The following is a 22,114-nucleotide window of genomic DNA, read 5'->3' as shown; positions in this document are numbered from 1 at the left end:
ACTTTCAAAAGAAAGTTCTTAATTTGAAAAGAATTAGAGTTTCTATCAACACTTAAAACACTAAAACTTTATGACCTGCTTTTGAAAGATATGATTTTGCTGCATTCTTGTCATTTTTTTTCAGAATTCCATATCAGTTTTTCAATCAGCAAGCTATTTATTTTCTAATTTGATCTCACTGTGCATTCAGTGACTTAAATAATATCCCAGATAGCTAAGGAAAAAAATACAGAAAACTTATGAAGGAAAAAAATACAGAAAACTTATGAAGGAAAAAAATACAGAAAACTTATGAAGGATCCAGGGAAGAAATCTTGAAAATTCAAATAATTACAAAATAATTATGCTTAATATTTTAAAACTCCAAGCCTTTCCCACACTTTGCCATCTTTATACTTTGGATACTGAAAAGTTAGGAGTCCTTCAACCTGTTTGTTTCACTGTTTTTTCAGCATTCTCTCCACTGAACTATAGGCTTTTAGTGACGTTGACTACAATAACACTTTGCCTGAATTCCTAGTTCGAGACACCTTTCAGAACTAAGGTTTGCAGAAGCTACAATTTTTGCCTATTAACCTTCGTGTTAATTTAGTCTTTATTAAATAACAAAACTAAAAAAAAAGGAGGGTACCATTTTTGAGTAATTAGTAAAGTGATACAAGGTGACATTTTGTATTAATTCTATGTGTTCCTGAAAAATGCCCTTAACACTTTGCTGACTATACTGTGCAGTATATAAGAATTATATTTTCATATATTTCTTAATGGAACATATCTCATAAGAGAAACATCTTTTCAAAGCTATAAATACTTTTCAATACTCCCATTTTAGCAAAAGGTGAAAGCCAAGTAAGCATTACAGCAACAAAAAAAATGTTGAACTACTAATACATCTTTGTCTATTTGAACATTTTAAATGTATCAGCTGCATGTTTAGTTTGGAAGACTGGGTTTATGATGCCTGAACCATAGAAGGTTTTAGGACTTTCAAACACATAGTGCATGCTCCTGTTCTTCCTTTTTCTCCTGTTTTGGCACTAAAAAAACCAACAAAAATAAACCCCAACCAAAGAACTCTATATTATTTTGTAACAAATCTTACCTGCATATGCACTTATAAAGAAGTGTAACCACTGCAGAAAGTCAGTGTCTTGCAACAAAAACACCAAAACCCAGCACTAAAACCTCTGCTTCTGAAATTTTCTGAGGTGTGAGGTGAAAGACATAAAAGGAAATTGACAAATACAACTGCCTGGCATATTCAAGTCTTTAAGTAGGCTAAGTATACTCAACCTACGTCCTTCCTGAAATTATTATTTATTTTCAAAAATGACTTCATGTTTTATATAGTTACCACAGAATTTAGATATTTAAATGAAAATTGCAGACCTTAAGTAAGTTAAGACTTAAGTTCTACAAACATGGTTTCCAAACGCAGATATTGTTGTTCTACAAGTACTTATTTTTTATGAGATTTATCTCTAAGCAAAGAGTTAAAGAGAAAAGAATCTAAATACTTACGAAGTACTGAGATCAGCTGTCTCTTGTCCCTTTTTCCTTAATTTAATTTTGTTTGTTTTCTGAAAGGGTAGACTTCCAGATGTCTGGTTTCTGCTGCTTAATTTTTCTTTATTAGAAAAGTTTTAATTAAGATTTATGGAAACTTATTATGGAGAATGAGACATTAAAACATTCAGTGACAAGAAAGCTACTTGCTTTAAATGTGGTATAAATATCAACTTCTGTCAGTTACAATGGTTTCTTAAATTAAGCTTAATATGTATCTTTCTTTAAATGCTTGAAAGGCAATCTATAAATCTGAGTTTATACACAAGAGATTAAAGACTGAGGCTTCTTCTCAATTTGCAAGCTCTTAACTCCATGAGAGTTCTTGTATTTTGCTCATTACTGTATTACTGAATGAAGATTAAAACATACTGGGACAAGGTTTTAGCTGCCATTATGCTTGATTCTTTGCTTGATAAGGTCATGTTCCATCAGTTAATATAGCTTCATAGCTCTGCCAATTTAAACATAGTACATGCTGATTGTGATACCTTTGATATGCTCAGCAGGCAAGGATGTGAGTTTCATAGAACTGTTCCTTTCCCACATTTCCCATCTCACACAGAAAGAATTTCAGTGTTATTCCTATTAAAATTCAGTCAGAAGTAAAGTAAGCAAGGCTGATTTGAGCATCAAAGCATATAAATCTGGAATTCACATCTGAGAACTTACGATTCTCCAATCTTCTTCTATATCTGTGGACAGTTTTCAACATGAGACCAGGTACTAAGGTAGAAATCTATGAGAATTGGTGTAAAACATAATATTTTAGTGTTTATTCCCTAATCACACATTGATCATAAAATTAAGCCTTTATAATAGAAAAACGTGGTAAATTTTGGGGTGGAAATGTTTTCTCACAAGTCTGAGGGGTTTTATGGGAATTTATAACTCTATATTCTGTTAAACTTGTAACTGCATTATTGCATTAATTTTAGTGCTTTTTCTGTAAAGATATAATTCCATCCCTTACTTCATGACCAAAACAAACAGGTTTTAAGGTTACTTCAGGATTATTAAATCAATCTAGGCATATGTAAGATTGAAATGGAGTAGATAATTCTGTTCTATTCGTCATGCTTATCTGAATATGTTATTCTACATTCTGATTTAAGAACTTCATCTTCTTCATGTTTCTGTGTATATAGATATAAAAAATTAAACACATAGGCTTAAATACATATTATAAACATATATTATGATATATAACATGCAAAAACATGCATAGATATATTATACTAAAATTTTTATATTTCAAAGGAACAGTGTTAGAAAATTTTTGTACTAGGTAACCACATTTGTGTTAAATCAAATTATCGTTTTAAAGAACTATATAGTAGAAAGTAGCAAAGGCAGTTCTTCCTTGAAATTTCATATTTGTTTCCAACAGAAAAGAAAAGTATGAAATGTGGCCCCTTCCAACACTTCTAAATACTGGAATAGCATTTCTGTTTTGGGTGTGTTCTTTATTTTATTTTATTTTATTTTATTTTATTTTATTTTATTTTATTTTATTTTATTTTATTTTTCTTGTTTTGTTTTAGATTCTTTTTTTTTTCTTTGTGCATGTTCTTGTATGCAGTGATTTATTATGTTCAATAAATTTTCTTACCAAGAAAGAAAGATGAGAAGGTGCACTCAAAACACTTCACAGAGAATTAAAAAATCTGAAATATATAAATGTCATATAAGAAAAGAAAGAACAAAGGAACATTTTCTTAAAGCAAAGGACTATATTCCTGAGAAAAGAACTTTGAAAAATAATTATTATTTGCACCCCATTTCACTTTCTTATGCATATGAAGATTTTTTTTTCCTACACAGGGTAAGAGAAAATGGCAGAACATGAATTTACTAAATCTAGGCTAAGCTCCTAATGATATTGAATCAAGATATATGTCATAAATGATGCCATAAAACCCTATACTGCAATAAAGGCATATGAATACCTGGTGAAAGAAAAATACTTCAATTTTAGGAAGAGAAGCACATTCACACAGTTTATAGGACAGGTTAGATAATTACTTGGGTTCATCCACTTCTGCGCAGAGTATCATGAAACAGTATTTTATGTTTTCTTTTGTTCCATTGCTTTCTATCCTACTAAGATTGAAGAAACAGTTAGAGAAAAAATATTTATAATTTAAATTATTTTTTTTTATAACTCGGAAACATATGTTGATCAGTCACTAAGACCTTTTGCAGATGAAGAAGCTAAATATTAACTTTATCTTTTGAGAAAACTCTCCTCGAGAAGTCTCCTTACCTGAAATGAAGAATACAGAGAAAGTAGAAATTATTGCAACAGTGTAATGTTTGCATAATTTGGGCCTGGTGATGGTTGAACTCAGTACAAAATCATATCTGATTTAGTGGCGTTTCCGAGAGTTTCTAGTTGTAGAAGAATAGGAGCCCAAAAATGTGTCTCTCATCACAGGGAGAGGGTTCCATATGATTAGAGACTAAGGGATTTGAACACTTATCCATCTTGCGTATCAATACTTCCTTCTGAACTCTACTGTCCAGTTCTATATTTCACAGACCATACTCCATTTCTCAGTCATTCACATTGGGACTTTAGCTAGAATTTGCTTAACGTCACTTGCTTAAATATGAATATTCATCATCTAGAGAAAGAAAATCTTCTATCTGGCACCATGATGTTTGTGTGAGAAAAGATTTAGCGAAAGCGTCTTTAAAAAATGCAACACATATAGTACTACATCATACTATGATACAGGTCCAGAGGAGGGCTATAAAGATGATCGGAGAGCTGGAGAACCTCCCATATGAGGACAGGCTGAGAGAGTTGGGTTTGTTCAGCCTACAGAAGAGAATGCTCCGAGGAGATCTTATAGCCATCTTCCAGTACCTGAAGAGGTCTACAAGAAAGCTGGAGAACGACTATTCATAAAGTCTTGTGGTGATAGGATGAGGAGGAATGAGTATAAACTGGAAAAGGGCAGATTTAGACTAGACATAAGGAATAATTTCTTCACTCTGAGAGTGATGAGGCACTGGCACAGGTTGCCAAGGGAAGTTGTGGCTGCCCCATCCCTGGAGGTGTTCAAGGCCAGGTTGGATGGCGTCTTGGACAGCCTGATCTAGTGGGAGGTGTCCTTGCCCATGGCAGGGGGTTTGGAACTAAATAATTTTTAAGGTCTCTTCCAACCCAAACTATTCTAAGAATCTGTGATTCTACGATTTTGAAATGCTTTCTGCATAATACCTATGATCTTACATTTGTTTGGAAACCAAGATAAGATGTGGGCACACTGGAGTTTTGCTTTGGTGAAAAACTGGATTTAAAAAAGGAATTTTATCCAGATTTGAGTATCTAGGAATATTCCCTAATACTGACCTATTTATAATACTTCATAGTTCATTGCTCCTTCCCCTGGTTCTTTGTCTTGAAGTGGCTGATACTTTCATCTCTGTAATTAACTTCATTTACAATACAATATAGAGGATCAGGGAAAGTGCACAGTCTTTTTGTTCCCTGTGGATATGAAAAAACAGAAGGTATTTGTGATCTAGCCCATCTGTAACTAGAAACTTGTGAAACTTTCATGTTATTCTTGTAAATGTGTTTATTGTTTAAATAGAAGTAATTATTTTTCTTCTCCTGCTGGAAGCTTCAAATTGAGCTAAATGTCTTTAGCATTCTGCTAGCAGATATAACATTTTAGAACTGTGCACATATGTTCAATTGTTTTTATAGAAGAGATGGCAGGTAGTAACAGTTGCTTAAATATGTAGATTCAGCTTCTAGAGAAAGAATGTCTATCCAGCAGTATCTTGATGAAATGAACAAATATTCAGTGAAAGCTGGTTTTAAAACTGCAGCACTTTTATTGCATTGTATCATGCTATGATGTTGAAGTGTTTTTTTTCCTGTTGTTTGGTTGAGACTCTTGTCTTTAGAACTGTCAAAGTGCAAGTTTTGTGATCACAATGGACTTTTTCTATCTACTGAAATTTGTGGAAATCACACTCGAATTCAAGAGGGCAGAATGCTTATATAGGTTATACAAAATATTTTATACAGCTGATTGTGTTTTATCCTCACTGCAGGGCTAATTAGTGGGTTAAAAAGATCCTACATTTAATAACTAATAATTTAGATCCTATAGAAGGACCTGAATTCTTTACATACCTCTGGGAAAGACCTGCAAATCGTTTCCTGCAAAGCCTGGAGCAGTTTCCCAGCTCTGCTTTGACTTCAAACCTGAGGAAAAGCTGTGCTTTCATCAAGAACTCTTCTCATACTTTAAAGGTCAGTCTCAGGCATTATCAGGCAACTGCTGATTTTATTGGATGCATTTGTTTTTTAGGATTTCATATTAATGAAGGTGCTTAATTCTCCCCATGTATTGTAGAAAAAGTGATAACAGTAAAAGGGTAGCTGAGTATTTCTGACTTTTTTATTACCTCTCTTCTTGTCTTTTCAAGAGTGATGTTTAAACTGTGTTGAAATCCTTGAAATCTTTACATATATCTAAGTAAAACTAAGATTTTATTGGTTGGGTAAGCATTTTTTTTCCCTTCCCTTCCCTTCCCTTCCCTTCCCTTCCCTTCCCTTCCCTTCCCTTCCCTTCCCTTCCCTTCCCTTCCCTTCCCTTCCCTTCCCTTCCCTTCCCTTCCCTTCCCTTCCCTTCCCTTCCCTTCCCTTCCCTTCCCTTCCCTTCCCTTCCCTTCCCTTCCCTTCCCTTCCCTTCCCTGCCCTGCCCTGCCCTGCCCTGCCCTGCCCTGCCCTGCCCTGCCCTGCCCTGCCTTGCCTTAATAAAGTTTTACCTTTGAGAATATTTTTAGGATTGATACCTTTCAGCATACGGACATTTTGCATTTTGAAGGTTTTTGTTTGCTTGCCTGATTTTAATGAGGAATTCTTCTGTACTTAAAATCTGTATTTCTTTCCAAATTGCAGTTATATAAAATCCTAATTTTCTTGACTTATGTAGCTTATGTCAATTGCCTTGACTACAAAGCTGCTTCTGATATTACTTTCTACTACTCCTCTTCAGTTTATCAAAGGAATAGATTGCCCAATTTCTTGTGTATTTGACACATGCATAAAAATCTTAAAAAAAATAAAAAGCAGCTGTTAAAATTAATTCTTCTGGTATGAATTAAATTAGTTATTAACTTCTATGTTTATTTCCAAGTATACACTATGAGTAATATTGACCCAGAGCATTTTTCCTTTGTGTATCACCTGCCTATGTGGAAATTAACACTTCTATTCTTTTTTTTTTATGTTTTCACAAAGAAGATTTGCTATGTCGTATACAAGAACTACTTTTCTTAAGGACATACTTTGTTACAGTTCCTATAGTTCAGTAACAGCATATTTCAAAATCAGGACTTTTTCAACCCACTGTGAAAATTTAACTTAGCAGATAATTTTCCCTTCTCCAAAGCTGGTAAAAGTCATTGTTTCTTGTCCAAAAGTCTTCAAGTAATTATTAGATTAAGCAAAACTTTCAAAATCTCTCCAGACAGACAGACTCAAAGATGTAAAGGTTACTGTTTCCTAGTAAACATAAGTCATTTTTCAAAAAAAATCAGAAATTGCAATTCAGACTGTCTGGAGGCTTTTCTGACAAAGAAAATTATGATTTGTTTGTTTGTTTGTTTGTTTTTTTTATAGTCCTGATTATTTAAAATAGTACCGAAATCATCATATCTGTTCAAGTTTATCCAACTGAAATATGCAATTTAACTAGTTTTAAATTACATCACTTGAGTGTTATATTCTCTTCTCCCTTTCTTACCAGTCATTTAAAATATGTCTCATTTATAATTCTACGTCCTTAGCAAATGGAGACAAAAATTATTTCCTTCACAGGAAATTAAATTTCATATCTTTAGAAGGCTTTACAGACCATAAGAGAACCTGGACTAATATTTTTTAAAAAAAAAATCTTTGTCACTTTCCATCCTTATTTATTTCTGTTGCAAAAAGATTGTTGACACTTTGAATGCTGTATAACTATGAGTTGCTAAAAACCTCCAAATTTTCCATGTGTTTCATCACGGTTTGTCTGTTTCTCTGTTTTACTTTACTTGTCCCTCTTCATTCCTCCCTTAGGCATTCATTACAGAAAACCTAGAAGATCTGGAAGCTTCTATGAAAATAAAGAGTTATAATTTAGCTGATTGCCATTTTCCTCTGGCCTGATTACATTTCTGCCTTGGAAGAAATTGTTATTGTGCATGTAAAAATGAAGGAGTTTTGTGTACAGAACAGTGGAAGGACTAACTACAGGAGTTGATTCTCTTTACTGAGATATCAAAATTTCTTCTCTGATCTCTCTTGCTCTGTTATGTACTGTCTGTACTCTGCTTCCTAAGCAAAAAGTTGAGGCAATAAGGGATAGATACAAATATAGGATAACAGAAATACAAGAACCACATTTTCTACAGAAAATACTAGAACTTTATGGCAGATCCAATACTATATAAAGGCATTCTGATGTTTGTTCAAGAATTTGATTCATTATTTTTACATTTGTGTCACAGGTCCCTCATCAGTTTTTCATTACTGGAGTATACCACATTTGTCTAGTCCTCTCAGATGAGAAGATCTATTTTTGAAAGGACGCAGTTTTATTTTCCTGCATGGATACTGCTTCCGCTGGCTAGTATGTACATGGGAGGCAAAGTTATGTACCTCTTTCTGTCTTTCCACAGACCACTTGTAGAAATATCTAAATAGCAGCCCTGATTTCTGTATGACCTTCAAGTAATAATTCTCAAAAGTGAAAGTCTACAATGGTATAAATTTCAAAGGAATAATAATTACAAGAGAGTGTTGAAAGTGTCATCTCTTTAGTTTGAGATTTTATTGAAATCCAAGCTTTTCTCTTGAAAGTATGATGAGGTATGTACGTCTGTAAAACATTTTGCATCCTTCAAGAATAAATATCAGTAAAACAACTTGCAAACAAAAATCAGTTTGCAGTAACTTTGAATTTAGAAGCTGAAAACAATATAGAAGTTAAAAGTCCTTCTTTTATCAAAGCAAGAATGTCGTTTTCAGAATACAGTGAGAAAGAAGAATGATGATGATAATGTATTAGATGGTATAACCCAATATATAAATAAATAAATAAGTCTTCTAAAACAATGTCTTAATTTTCTAGCAAACTAAGTATACAGATTTAGAGCTGAAGACATGTTGCAGTAATTCAGAATCTTCTAAAGTCAGTTATGTAGCATCCTACACAATGACATAGAAGCCTTTTTTGCTTTCCTGCTTTCCTACTTTCAAAGTTTTTATTTCACAATTTTCTCAGTGCAGTAGGCTGCATTCTACTATGTGACCTATAAGGGGTTTAGCTGGGGACAGACTAGGAGAAAATGCACTCATTTCAGATATGCAGAGAGAGATTACAAAACAAACAAAGACAATGAGAGAGAGAGAGAGAACAAGGAGGTAAGGATGGGGAAGAGTGGAGGGAATCTGATGAAAGAAACATACATAAATATGAAGTGAGGAAAAGATAAGAAATACGTAGACAAGGAACTGTGATAAAAGGATAAAAAAGAAAGAACCAAACATTAATGGAAATTTAAATGATAGAAAACCAAAGCACATCCTGTCTTAATGTTTTTTGTTATTGTTGGCTTTAGTTCCAATGAGTAGGGACTAAGCACAGGATTATTTTGATACAAATACCTAATGTGCTGCCTTTACTTGAGAAAAATAATCATGCTTGCAAAAGTAGTGAATGGCCATCAGTAAAATTAATAAATGCCTTTTTTACTGTTTTGGACAATGAAGCCAGAGTTATGAGATTAGCTTTAGTATTTCAAAAGATTCCTGAAGCAGCCTCTGAATCCAATGCTGAGGCTCTATCACCCTTAGTGCCTTTGGCAGTTTCTCTGATTTCATTAGCCTTATTGTCTCATGTACCTTTTGTGAATAGGGCTAAGGTTATACGTATGTTATTATTTCATGCACATTTTCTGGGGGTTGTAATCTTGCTTCAGCTTTGGAGTTTGCTTTTAAAGCTCAGACCTGCAGCTGTTGAGATAAAAAGCAAATGATCTTTGGTGTCTGTGGGGTAGAATTCCACTACAGTTAACGGTACACTTCCTCCCATGCAGGGGACATCGTAGCCATCAGATTTTACGCTGTCGTTGAGCATCAGAACCACACATAAACAAAAAAGAAACTGAGTGTATATTACAGAATTTTGAGGCTAGATGACAATTCAAGTCAATTCATTAATAAGCTTAAAAAGAATTTGAGTTGACTTTTTATTTCATTGTAATTTATTTGAAATTGATGAAAAGGCATGTTAGAATTGTAAAGAAAACTTATCAAGCAGATCATCGCCTTGTAGTAGAGCACAGCATTTGTTTGGGTAGTTGATTTTTACTGCTTCATAACCATTCCATACCTCTAGTTTATACCTTGAGCTTACCAAGGTATTCCACTGTAATGATCAATTTTAATTATAAAAAAGATGACTGCAGAGCTCATACACTAAAAATCTGGACATACAGAGACAGCTACGGAAAGACTACAAGAATCACCAGTTCAAGTATTTGATAAGTGTATTCTTAGGGCTCTGAACATACCAGCACACATACCTATAATGCTATCTATTTTTAATTCTATTTTAATGAGGGATGTAATAGAAAAATCACCAGTGCTTAAAACAACATCTTTTTTTTCATTGTTTTCTACTAACTGAGCTTGGCTGCTGGTGAAAAATGGTGTGGAAATGGGTTGAACTAGAGAGATACATGTGCATAAATAACTACTCAAAGTAAACTTAGGTTAGAGTTATAATGGCTGAGGGAAAATAGCCCACAAGCTATGAGGATTACAGCAAACTGAAATTTCATTCTCCAAAAGTGATTATTTCAGCAAGAAAACAATGCAGTTCTTGTTTACTGGCTAAGAAACATGGATTTATGGTAATGATAGACATTAAATCCCCTTAGGGAGATCACTATGAAGTCAGCCCCACATTTTAATTGCAAAGAAATGCAAACAGCTTACCTTGAAACCGTGCTGATACAGAAATAGCCAAATTTCTGGGGAGACAAGATGCAGAGATTCAGAAAAGAATGTGCTACCTTTTTCAAATGGTAGCATGCTAAACATCCATCTTTGAAGGCTTAAATACTTTCAGAAAATATTCAGAAAATACTTTCAGACAGGAGGAGAGATCGTGATCACTTTTCTAATTCAGTAGTAAACGCTACATCACGGATGGAAACATTGACTACCAACACTAGTTTACTTTGACCCTTCCATGTTCCAAAAATAACGTGGAATTATATAGTAATAGACAAGAATTAAATACACTAGTCACACAACCTGTGTGTCAATTCTCCAGTTTTCTGGTAGCTGGGAGACCTACATTCTAACATTTACTTTGACGCAGTTCTACTATAAACATGTGGTACAAATTTTAAAAACTGACCTTTAATAATTGAGTCCCTCAATCATAAATTTCTGAAGAAAGTCACAATAAATTTGCGACTATGAATATTAACTCAAATTCTTTATTAAAAATTGTGACTGTCAGTATTTTCAAACTGTTCTTTATGCTTGAATTTCTATATCTACACTTATCTGCAGGAAAGGACAAATCTACTAATCAGAGACTGTTAATGTTTGTGTACAAACAGTGCTATACATTTTCATTAAATAAATGCCAATGACTGATTACATTATACAGCTTCTTTAATAAGGGATACCTCAAAGCTGAAGACTTCCCAAATGTTGAGAAGCTAAGACAGAAGAAAATCAGTTAAGCACTTCTAGATAGAAACATTGTAAGTAAATGTCTGATTGAGAATGAGAAAGGAACAAGGATTTAATTACTGTCCTAACCCATTGAACACAAAGGATTCACGGAAGTTGTGTTTAAAATGATCCAGCTTCAGATGTCTCCATTATATACAGACAGCTGAATCAATGCCATGCGTCCAAGTTTTTGTTCATACACAATGGAGAAGAGACATCTTCCAAAGATGTTTTTTAACCTCTTTTAGGCAACTCAGTTAGCATGAGTTGACTGAAGATTTATAGATGCAACTTTCAGTAACTACAAAAAGAGGTCAGGTGACTGGTTCTGACTTAGACACTGACCTTTTATCTTTTATATTTATAAAATTATCTGAAACAAAATGTCTTGTCATGAATTGACCTTTGGCTTTCTCTGAATACACAAAGGAGGTTTGTCTCCTACAAACTCCTCCTTTTAAATTTATTATTAGAAGGAACACTATCTAATTTGAAACATAAATAATTTTTTTTTCCCTAGGGCCTAATGTGTTATGTATTTACTTTAAAAGCCTTGACAAAGATTCAAATCTAGAAAACAAAAAAGAAGAAACAGGGCAAGAGAAGGAAATGGAAAAGGAAAGGAGGAAGGAAAGGAGGAAGGAAGGAAGGAAGGAAGGAAGGAAGGAAGGAAGGAAGGAAGGAAGGAAGGAAGGAAGGAAAAGTGTCACATAAATGTTTATCTGATGTAAATTACCACAGCCTACATGTCTCTTAAATTGATTTACACAGACTGGTCAATATGTACTTCAGTTCTTGAAAAGCCAATATTCATTTATTTACAAATTAGAAAATAAGCATGCTTGCTGCAGGGAAGAGTAAAGCATATCTTTGATTCTCCTTCAAACAAACGAACAAAAATTAACTAGATTCTTCCAAATGTAAGAATACTGAATCATGTTGCAGTGTCATTTGCAAAAGAATCCTGAGGCGGTGGCAGGTCAGCTTATCTTACTGTTGCCAGGTTTATTACTAGCAGAGTTTTGAATACTTAACACTTTCTGAAGGATTTCAGAATGTCAGACCCTCACTGGCAACTTTACTTAGTGACTTCCTTGCTTGCAAGTATAGGACAGTTTGACAGACATCCATAGGGTTCATTTAATCATTTTATGCAAGTCTCCTTACTGAATAACATTAATGATCATTTTATTTTATATGCATAGGAACATCAAACTTAAGCTGCCACATTGCATTCTATCCTACCTCATCCACTTTTTAGCTCTAGGCATTTTTGTACTTTTTCCCTCCCTCTTCCTTTAGCCAAAAAGGTAGATTTAAAATAATAAGCACACACAAAAAGATAACAGAATGAAGACTAACATTTACATGATTTGATATGAAATTAAAATATCATCAAATATTGCAAAAACTGAGCAGAAATTTATATTGATATGAAAGTCTTATTCTGGAAAGATTTCTAAAGGGAAAAATAACACGGACAGAAAATAAGAGAAATTTTTTATTCTGAATAAGGCTTGTATATAATTCTTGCTATTATTATCATTACTGTTGTTGTTATTGTCATTATTGCCATGGCTTCTTTTCCAGCAGGTTACAAGTATACAACTTTCTGCTGCTTTAATTTAAACAAATAGTGATTTTCTTTTTCTCAATATAACAGGTACATTCCCTTTTTTAATACTTTCACACTCTTGCAGCAACTTCTGTTGATGTGAATTAGAAAATGTGATTTATAGTGTCATTGAGTATCTAACATGCTCTTGAAATGTTCGTTAACAACTCTGAGGTTCAGAGTATGGAAACCTTGGATCTATTCTTGCTGGATAACACAGTGACATTGTCATTTCCTGTGCCTCACTTATCTTCTGTCTCTAAATTCCTTGCCAGTTTTATTACAGCACTTCAAAGAGAAAGGAAGATATAGTTTAGAGACTCAGAGAGGCTCAAACAGTGTATCATAGATCTGTCTATGCTACCATCTAGTCTGATTGGAGGGGAGATAAGAATACTTAATAATTTAACATTACTTTTCATTTATCACTCCAAAAAGGGCCAAAATACAACATTCAATTAAAAAAAAATGAAAGTAAAAGTATTGATACTGCAAACTATTTATGAGAAAAGTATGTATAGAAAAGATCATAATTGCTGCCAATCTGCAGAATACCTGACATAAATAAAAGTTAATCCAGGTTGATCTAATAACAACCTCTTGTTCCTTTCCCTTTGCTTAAGAACGAAGTACTCAGTCAGATTTGGGAGTTCATTGATAACACTCTTTAAAAGAAAATGAAGCATAATAGTTTGAGAGAACAAATAATCAAAGACTTTTGATCAGCTATTCAATTGTTATAAAGTGTTATGGCTCTTCAGCACCTTTAATGAAGTTACACCAATTTCTGTCTCTTTATAATGTGGAACTGAAATTGCATATGTGGAAGAGGACACTTGTTTTGACACACCCTGACTTATCTGTGATTGACTTTGCAACTCTGGAAATGCCACTTTCTTATGGAATTGTGAGGGCAATGTTGAAGAGAATGTGAATTATGATTAGACTGTCACCTCAGACTCTGAAGATTCCTTCTCTGACTCGTTTTCTGACTGGTATTTTTCTCATACCAGCAGTAATAATAGAAATGGCTTTCATTTCAGTGCAGAACTAGATTGGATTGATGACTTAAGGCTATAGCTCCCAACAATCATTAGTTAAATAAAATAATACTGATATATGTGACATAAGACTTAAAGAAAAAAGCAGGTTTCCATATTTCCAGTGTTTTTTTGATAAACACAGTTTGCTAACTGAGGTCATGTTGTAGTAGTGATTTATTGGGAATTTCTAAAGTGTTTCTACATGTCAAGATCAGTCTTGAACATATAAGAACGTGTAAGAATTACCACTCCGACTTCTGCTTACACATACTTTCTCTGAAAGAAATTAATGTTATATGAACAGCACAGAAAGAATGCAGAATTTTTTATTATAGTTCAGATCTTCTTTCTGTTCTCAAAGAAACTTAATACATGTTATAGCAAAACTGATTTGGCTATATATATATAGGTAGGGATTTGAGTGGGAAAACAGTGATAGTGGATTTTCATTAAAATTCAATGAACCCTCTTTGTGGTGAAGACATCATCAGAATAGAGACAAAATGTGAAGTGGCAATGCATTCTGTTTTCTATCAGGGAAGACCACCACCAACTGAATGTCACAGTTCATTGGAAATGGATATCAGAATTTGGGATGAAGAAAAATATGTTTATCCCACTATTCTTAAAAGAGACCTTCTACCTTCTGTTTCATCCCTTTTCCTCTTTCGTTGGGAAAATAAGTCACTTGCATGAAAATAATAGATTATGCAGACTATTCATTATGAACATCACACTTTCAGAGCTTCACTGACAACTCCCATCTTGTGATTATGTTGTGTAGAGGTAAAAACGTCTGCTGAATTAATGGCAAATCTGTCAGTGCCTTTATCCTCTGCCCTGTTTGAAATGATTAAACTCACCAAGTGTTTGCTTAATCTATTTTCCTTTTTCATATACCATGCTCACTGCCTGGGGCAAACCCATCTAATAATTTTGAATTGAATAAAACCATAACTCATGACCCAATAAATTATTAAAAAACTCTGCATTGCATCAGATTCATCATTCATCTTACCACAGTGGCAGAAACCCTACAGAATTCCTTAACAGTTCTTGCTGTGATAAATAGTTCTATTAAAATTTATGAATAGTGGTATATATTAACACATATTCTGTTACTGAATTATCTGTCATACTATTTTTTTTTTTTTCATGCACCAACATGTTGCATTAATAATTTCATTGGTCTGGAAAACTCACAGTCAGCTATCATCATATTTTATTCTTTTTTTTTTTTAATTTAAGCCTGTGATGCCTTAAAAAATATTGCAACATTTCTGTTCTGAATTGCCTTTTTCATGTTTTCAATCAAATTCTTAAGAACTATTTACCTCTATGTCCATCTGAAGTGGTTAATCGTAAAATAAAATTAGAACATTCTTGACACAATAGAAAATATAGCTGCCACAAGACTACTTGATAACGTAGGAGACATCTGGTTTACTATGCAAACACATTAGCAATAAGTGACTTCTAAATGTAAATTCTGTACTTTAATTTTTTTTTTTTTAGTTAGACAGTTAAATGGAGGTAGCACACATTTCTCCATGCATTCACTGCTCAATAGAAAATCAAATTTTTTAGTAAAAAGTAAACACAAAGGGATTAATTTTTTTCATTACTGAAATGAAGACAGAAGGCTTATTCAACATAAAGAGAAACATAGGAGTGAAAAAGAATGGTAAGGGAATTGGAGCAAAAGAGAAAATCAGTTACTGTCCTCGTAATTTACTCATCACAGGTCTCAGCCTGAAGAAATGAACAAAGTGCAATTACCCAATAAAATGCATTTGTGCATAGGGATGATAAAGCCCACGATTGAGAAGATAATTATTCCTTTTCAACTGCTTGCTCTACCTTTGGAGCATCAACCTAGAAGTGTGTGGACTGAATGTGAATATTTTCTTCTCCATATTCTTTTTGTTTCACAAAATCCTGCATTAAAAGTGACATGAGATGCTTGTACGCACAGCTTTTAGAGAACATACTTTCATAGTTGATCGAGAAGTAAGAGATTTGTAGTTTGTAAATAACTTTGGACTCTGTGCTCTTTAGTTTGCAATAGCAATCTTCTTTCTTCCTAGAACAAAAAGACATATAGCTCTTCCTATTTTACTTCGCAAGAAGGAACTCTACTTTGGAAACAGCCTGTCTTCCACAGAGAGTGATATAAGAGATATAGTTAAACTTGGTAACCCTTCATGTGATCTGCGCTGAAGCCAAAGTGAGCTTACACTGTAACATTGAGTCGTATAGCTCTTTATCAGGAATTCCTAAGGATGAACTCCTTGCTCATCAGAAAAAATGCCGGAAAAGCTGTCCGGTATGTACAGAGTTATTGACTTCCTACTTGGTTTTACAATTATTTCTTCCTAGAAGATCTTTTCACAGCATGACAAAAAGGATTTAGCCCGAAAGTATTATTTAATCAGTGCTCACTACACTAAAAGACAGACATTTTATGCAGATTATATTATTTTATGAGTAAGCTAGCCTTCCTGTACACCAAGTTTTGAATGTTCCAGCAACTTCTTAAAGGCACAAAGATTCTTTTTAAAAATTGGTTTGGACTAATGCACTCTGACCGTTCAAAATACTAGTGTGGGACTATTCAGTTTTGTTTTAAACAGAGCTAAGATGCATGAAGACATTATTGACCTTTAAGGCTTAACACCACGTTGCTCTGAAAGAAAAAGTCTTATGTATTTCTACTTAATAAAGGACAACCTTAATAACAGACCCTGACTCAACAAGAACCACATAAACTCAGCTCTTTCAGATTCTTAAATTTGGATGTTCACACCAGTCCCAAAGTGGTAATCACAGATTCTCATAAGAACTGCATCCCCCATGGTCTGAGAGACAGGGAGCAGTCAGTGCGGAATGAGGAGCAATTTTTCTTCTTCAACGGAGAGTGAGAGGAACCGAGTCACTTCTATTTGGTTTGAACCTTCACTGTGTTTAATCTATATCCTCTTTTTAATCTACATAGTTGTAAAGACCTCCCACTGGTGTTCTGCCCCTTTCCAGAGGAAATGTAGCTTGTTTGCCTGTGGTCAGAAAGACTCGACAGCTGCTGCAGCAGCACCAGGAGGGCATTCAAACTGCACAGTTCATATATAATGGCACATTTAAGCAAGATACCTTTTCTCAGCTGGTGTGGATAGACAAAAACACAAGAAATAATTGTATGTTCATGACTGGGTATTCTCTGAACCTAATTACCTCATCAGAAAGCAACTTTTACCTGCAGTTGCACCTCAGCAGGAGTAGCAAATTACAGTAGTATTACAGAGGAGCTCTGCTACAAAGTCTTGAAGGCTTATCATTCTGCCTTACCCTTATCACCTCATCCCTCCCTGACATTGCTTTTATTTTCCTCTATAAACCATCAGTTATTAACTGTTTCCCTTTCTGTTCCCAGAAGGGTCCCTCTTCCTCTGCCAGAACAGTGAATGCGAGTAATAAAGGAAATAAGTTGATTGTTTTGGTTTTGGCACTCAGATGGCCTCTCCTATGCAAGGAGGCCCTAGCTTTGCTCTACCTGCCACAGTCTGAATACCTGCCATACTACTTCCAACCAGAATGGCATCACCAAAAACTCAAGGTAAGGACAACCACGTTTGTCCCTCCAGAGCTGACTCTAACTAGAGAGCTGTCACTCAGCCTGGATCTCAGATAAGTGTTCTGTAAAGAAAATAAAAAACTGTTCTCAAGGAAAATGTAGCTGCTCAGACGACAAATGTAAACAATACAGATTAATCAGTTTTCTCTCTCTGTCACTGTGCCTGCAAAACACTGATGTCTTGCAGGGCTAAGAAGGTGACAGAATGAGTCTGTTGTTAAATATGTTTCCTTTAATTGTGCTTCTACATTTTTATTTTTTTTTTCCATTTACAGATGAGTGCTGTCATTCTGTGTGTTGTCATTCTGCTTCCCTTCAAGCAGAATGACAAAAGGAAAAAGGATCAGCCTTACTTAGAGGTTTGTTTGGGACGCTTCTAGCACGACAGCTCTGGCTTGTCTGGGATTTCACAGTGTTACTGCTATGGAAACCGGATGGGCTAAAAAGTCTGTAGCATCCTGGGTGTGACAGCTTAAGCAAAAATGTTGCTTTTGTAGGCAGGCAGAATCAAAACATGACCAGCACACCATGATTTTAATCCCAGCACACATGCTGTGTCATTGAATACATCTACATGATTTTTAGATTTTAAAAAAGGGAATAAGCTGGACTTGCATCTACTCTTTTCTAGCATTAGCAGGTATGTATACTTTAGGAACATAATACCAACAACACACAAATTTTGGTAAGACAAATACATTTCAAATATCTTGAAAGAAGAGGATTTTAAGCTCTCTAGAACTGCACCTGACTGTATTTTAATTATCAGTTAAGAAAAGTATAACATACATTCTGTTAGTGTAGGAGAGAATATGCAAGAAGGATTGAATGTCTTTTTAATTAGGTGGTTGGTTGTTAATCCTACAAAAAAAAAAAGGCCTTCAAGAAACCAAAATTACACCGCCTCAAATAACCTCCAACCCCCAAAAAACCCAAAACATCTAAACCTGAAATGAGTAACCCCCAGGCCTAAGAATTAATTTTTGTTGGCTCTTACAGGGGAAAAGTCACCAAAAAACTCTTGGGAGCCATCAAATACTCATGGAATACCCTTGCTGAAACAAGGTATCGATTTCTGCTTCCCTGTCTTTTTTTCAGATTTAGAGAAGAATGACAAAGTCAAGCCAAAGCTGTGGAGAGGCAAAAATTACTTCTGTTAAATAATATCCATTAAATAATGAGAGGGGCAAAGTTCTGTACACTGATGAAAGCAAGTTGGAACCAAATGGGTAAGCCACAGCCATCCTCCTGAGACTTCCAATACCAACCAAAGAAGAAAGTCTTAGTAATTTTTCAAAATAATGGATTCACTGATATCTTTTCATACCTTTTCTTCAAATTTTTGCTTTGTTCTTATCAGTGACACCCATAATTAAGTTATATTCATTTGGCGACCATCCTAAGATTGTTCCTATAAAGCAAACCTTAACTTCCTGGATAGCTTCTCATTTCACAGATGGGAAAAGCTTTCTGCTTAGACATTGATTTCTGTCATGGTATCTGTACATAAAAAAAACCCATCCAGATAATTAAGAAAAAAGCATTGGCATATTTTCTTTTCTGAAATACACTAGAGTGTACATTCTTTTGGCACACTCTTTTACTGTTAATGTTATCAAAATATTTTTACCAATGTAATAATAGATTTTTTTTTTTTTATTTATCATGATACTCTACCAAAGCAAATTTAATTTTATTTTGCGTACATGGAAGGAACTTCGCTGACTGCAGAAAAGCAAGATACAAGCTGGCATTATGTACGTTTGAAACTAATGTAATAGTGGGACTAAAATTGGCATCCTCCTAAAACTGTGTATTTGGAAACTGTACTGCTTGGAGATATTGCATAACAATTAAAATTTCTTTAGGATATAGGTTTTGTTAAGGGTTCATACTGTGTTTTTTTTGTCAAGGTGTGTAAGTCCATTTTTCCCTCTATGAACTCTGAAGTTTATGAAAAAAGTGATAAAGTGAACTGGAAGACACATTATCCGCTATTTGTAGTCATATTTTTGTTCATTGAATTAAACTTGGGGAAAAATTTGCAAATATACCCCTCACCTTTCAGGGATCTGCCCATTAATTCTATAAAGCAATTGCGCTGAGATATGTACCAGAACATAGTAGTTTACAGAAGACTTGTAAGACTCATCCAAAGCTATCAACTAGTTGGACTTTAAGCAGAGCATAGGTAGAGAGGGAGACGTGAGCAGGACATTTAATACTTTATTGATATAAGATCTTAATTACTCGGGAAAAGTGAACAGCTCCTAAATTCTTTCTTCTATCTTTGTCCCAAGACTATGAAATATTGAAATCTGAATTACTAGTTGTAAACACTGCACCCAGACATTTTAGGGAATAACAGATAAATGAGAGAAAAACAAAACCAGAACCAAATCCAAACCAAGAATGAAATAGGATAGTAAAATATATTCCTGTTCAGGGAATAGGAAAGTAAAGGTAAAAGTAGTGGGAACCTATGACACATTAAGCATTAATAAAGCCCAAGCATATAGCATGAATAAAGAACAAAGCAGTTTTAAATCTCTTTAGGGAAGGATAGTAAAGAAGTATAGTTATAGAAATATTCTGTAAACTCCTATTTGTGACAGAAAACTGAAATATTACAAGTAATACTAATAGCCCCTAGAGCCCTCCTGAATATGGTAGACTTCAACTTCTAAATATACATATTCCAGAAGAAATTCTACTAATAAAAATAGTGCTGAATGTGATAGCAGGCAAATTTAATCCTCAAATTTGTATTGATTCAAAGACGAGGGAGTCACAAGGAAAGTGAACTTGAAGCTGTGATTTAGTGAAGGCATTAGAGAAAGATGAGGAACTGAATAGAGGAAACATCAGTGTTTCTGGGATGTGCTGGGAAAGGAAATAGCCAAAAGATAGAAAATTACAGAATTTTCCAGCAATTTGTGTTAAAACAGAGGTTTTTTAATAATTTATTCACTGAGCCAGATGCATAAAATATGTGTGCCAACTAATTCAGTTAGTGATAAGTATTATGGGGAAATTCCTAAAACAGGAATTATTTAAAACATGGAGAAGGTGGGCTGAAAGTTCTGTAGCATAAAATTCAAGGTCATGCATTTCTAAATAGTAACAAAAACCTCTACTGTGATTTTACATTTTAGAAAAGGCTATAGTTCAAGTATCTTGCTTCACAGGATGACCACACTTACACTGTACAGTTCAGTACTGAAAAAAAAAAATACAATCTGGCTTCAGTATGGGAAGGAGGATATGATAACCCTTTTTAACTTTTATATTCAGACAAGGAAAATGTGTTGCTGTTTTCTTTTAAATTGAATTAAATATTCTTCATTTACATCCTTTTTTTAGGCTGCTGGGAAAGAGATGATTTTAGAGACATGTCAGTAAACCAGTATGCAGTTCTTTTCTCCCTAGCTGAATAGTGAAGACTATATCCTATTAATATTTTCCTGCAATACAGATAGGGTTTTACCATTTTTGGTCATCCAATGATGACTATATATATGTGTTATGCTAGGTTTTCAGCTTCCTTCTATAGCAATAAAAATGCTGTGTAAGCCAGCTATAAGCTTCATCAGGAACAACTTGCCTTCTGAGTGCTATATGTCTTATGAGTCCTCTTAGCTTTCGTTTTGGCCCAATGATTTTATATTTTTTGCAAGAACAGCAAATAAAAGCACCTCTTGAGTGCCATACTATACATGTAGTAATTAATGGACATCTAAGTGTTCACATCCACACACACACACTGTCAAGCATCCTAATGCAATTTTTTCTATTACTACACTCGGTGGAAATTACTTATGGTGAACTGTCAGGTAGTGAGAAGCTGACTTCCTGCATTGGTAGATCAAGCCCCAGTGCATTAAGGCTCTTGCCTCCATTGGGATAACTATCAAAACCATACAATATGCAATGGTAATTAGAAGAACAGGAACCTTAAGAGATTTTTTTCTTCCCTGTGCCTTCGCATTTACAAAGATGTTGAAGGGCAAAAATACCAATAAGGAAAAGACAGGTTGGTAATCTTCAGATGATATGTGACTCTCTCTTTCTTTGCAATCTGAATAATTACGCTATTATTTTTTGCCCTTGTTTTCCTTATCCATATTTGTGTCCCAGGCTATCTTTCCCTGGTTCCCACTGAAATAGAAGGAAAATATGTATGAAAAAAAAAAAACATATTAAAATTGGAGTGTACAAGGAACAAAGAAGAAGGGGCTAGATTCTTCTCAGAGGTATTCAGCTACAGGACAAGAAAAAACTGACACTAAATTGAATACAGGAAATTCTGTTTAAACATAAGGAAAGCAAAACAAAAATAATATTTTTACAGTCAGTGTGATCAAACACTGGAGCAGGTTACCTAGAGAGGTTATAGACTCTCTGTCCTAAGAGATGTTCAAAACTCAACTGGATATGGCCGTGAGCAACCTACTGTATCTGACCATGTACTGAGCAGGAGTGTTGGCCTAGAT

General features: G+C 34.3%; 1 long non-coding RNA gene across 2 annotated transcripts; it reads left to right on the top strand.

The window, feature by feature from the left end:
* Positions 1-5,664: 5,664 nt before the first annotated feature.
* Positions 5,665-17,947, top strand: LOC128851407 (uncharacterized). Of its 2 annotated transcripts, none has more exons than XR_008448773.1 (3): positions 5,665-5,842; positions 17,421-17,603; positions 17,897-17,947. It is a non-coding gene; the product is annotated as an uncharacterized LOC128851407 (long non-coding RNA). The 2 variants fall into 2 exon arrangements; XR_008448772.1 differs by lacking the exon at positions 5,665-5,842 and adding an exon at positions 16,133-16,319.
* The last annotated feature ends 4,167 nt before the right edge of the window (positions 17,948-22,114 follow it).

This window comes from Cuculus canorus, chromosome 2, assembly GCF_017976375.1.
Source record: "Cuculus canorus isolate bCucCan1 chromosome 2, bCucCan1.pri, whole genome shotgun sequence".
NCBI classification, from domain to species: Eukaryota; Metazoa; Chordata; class Aves; order Cuculiformes; family Cuculidae; genus Cuculus; species Cuculus canorus.
Note: the sequence above shows the minus strand (reverse complement) of the source record. Positions and strands in the feature narration are given on the sequence as shown.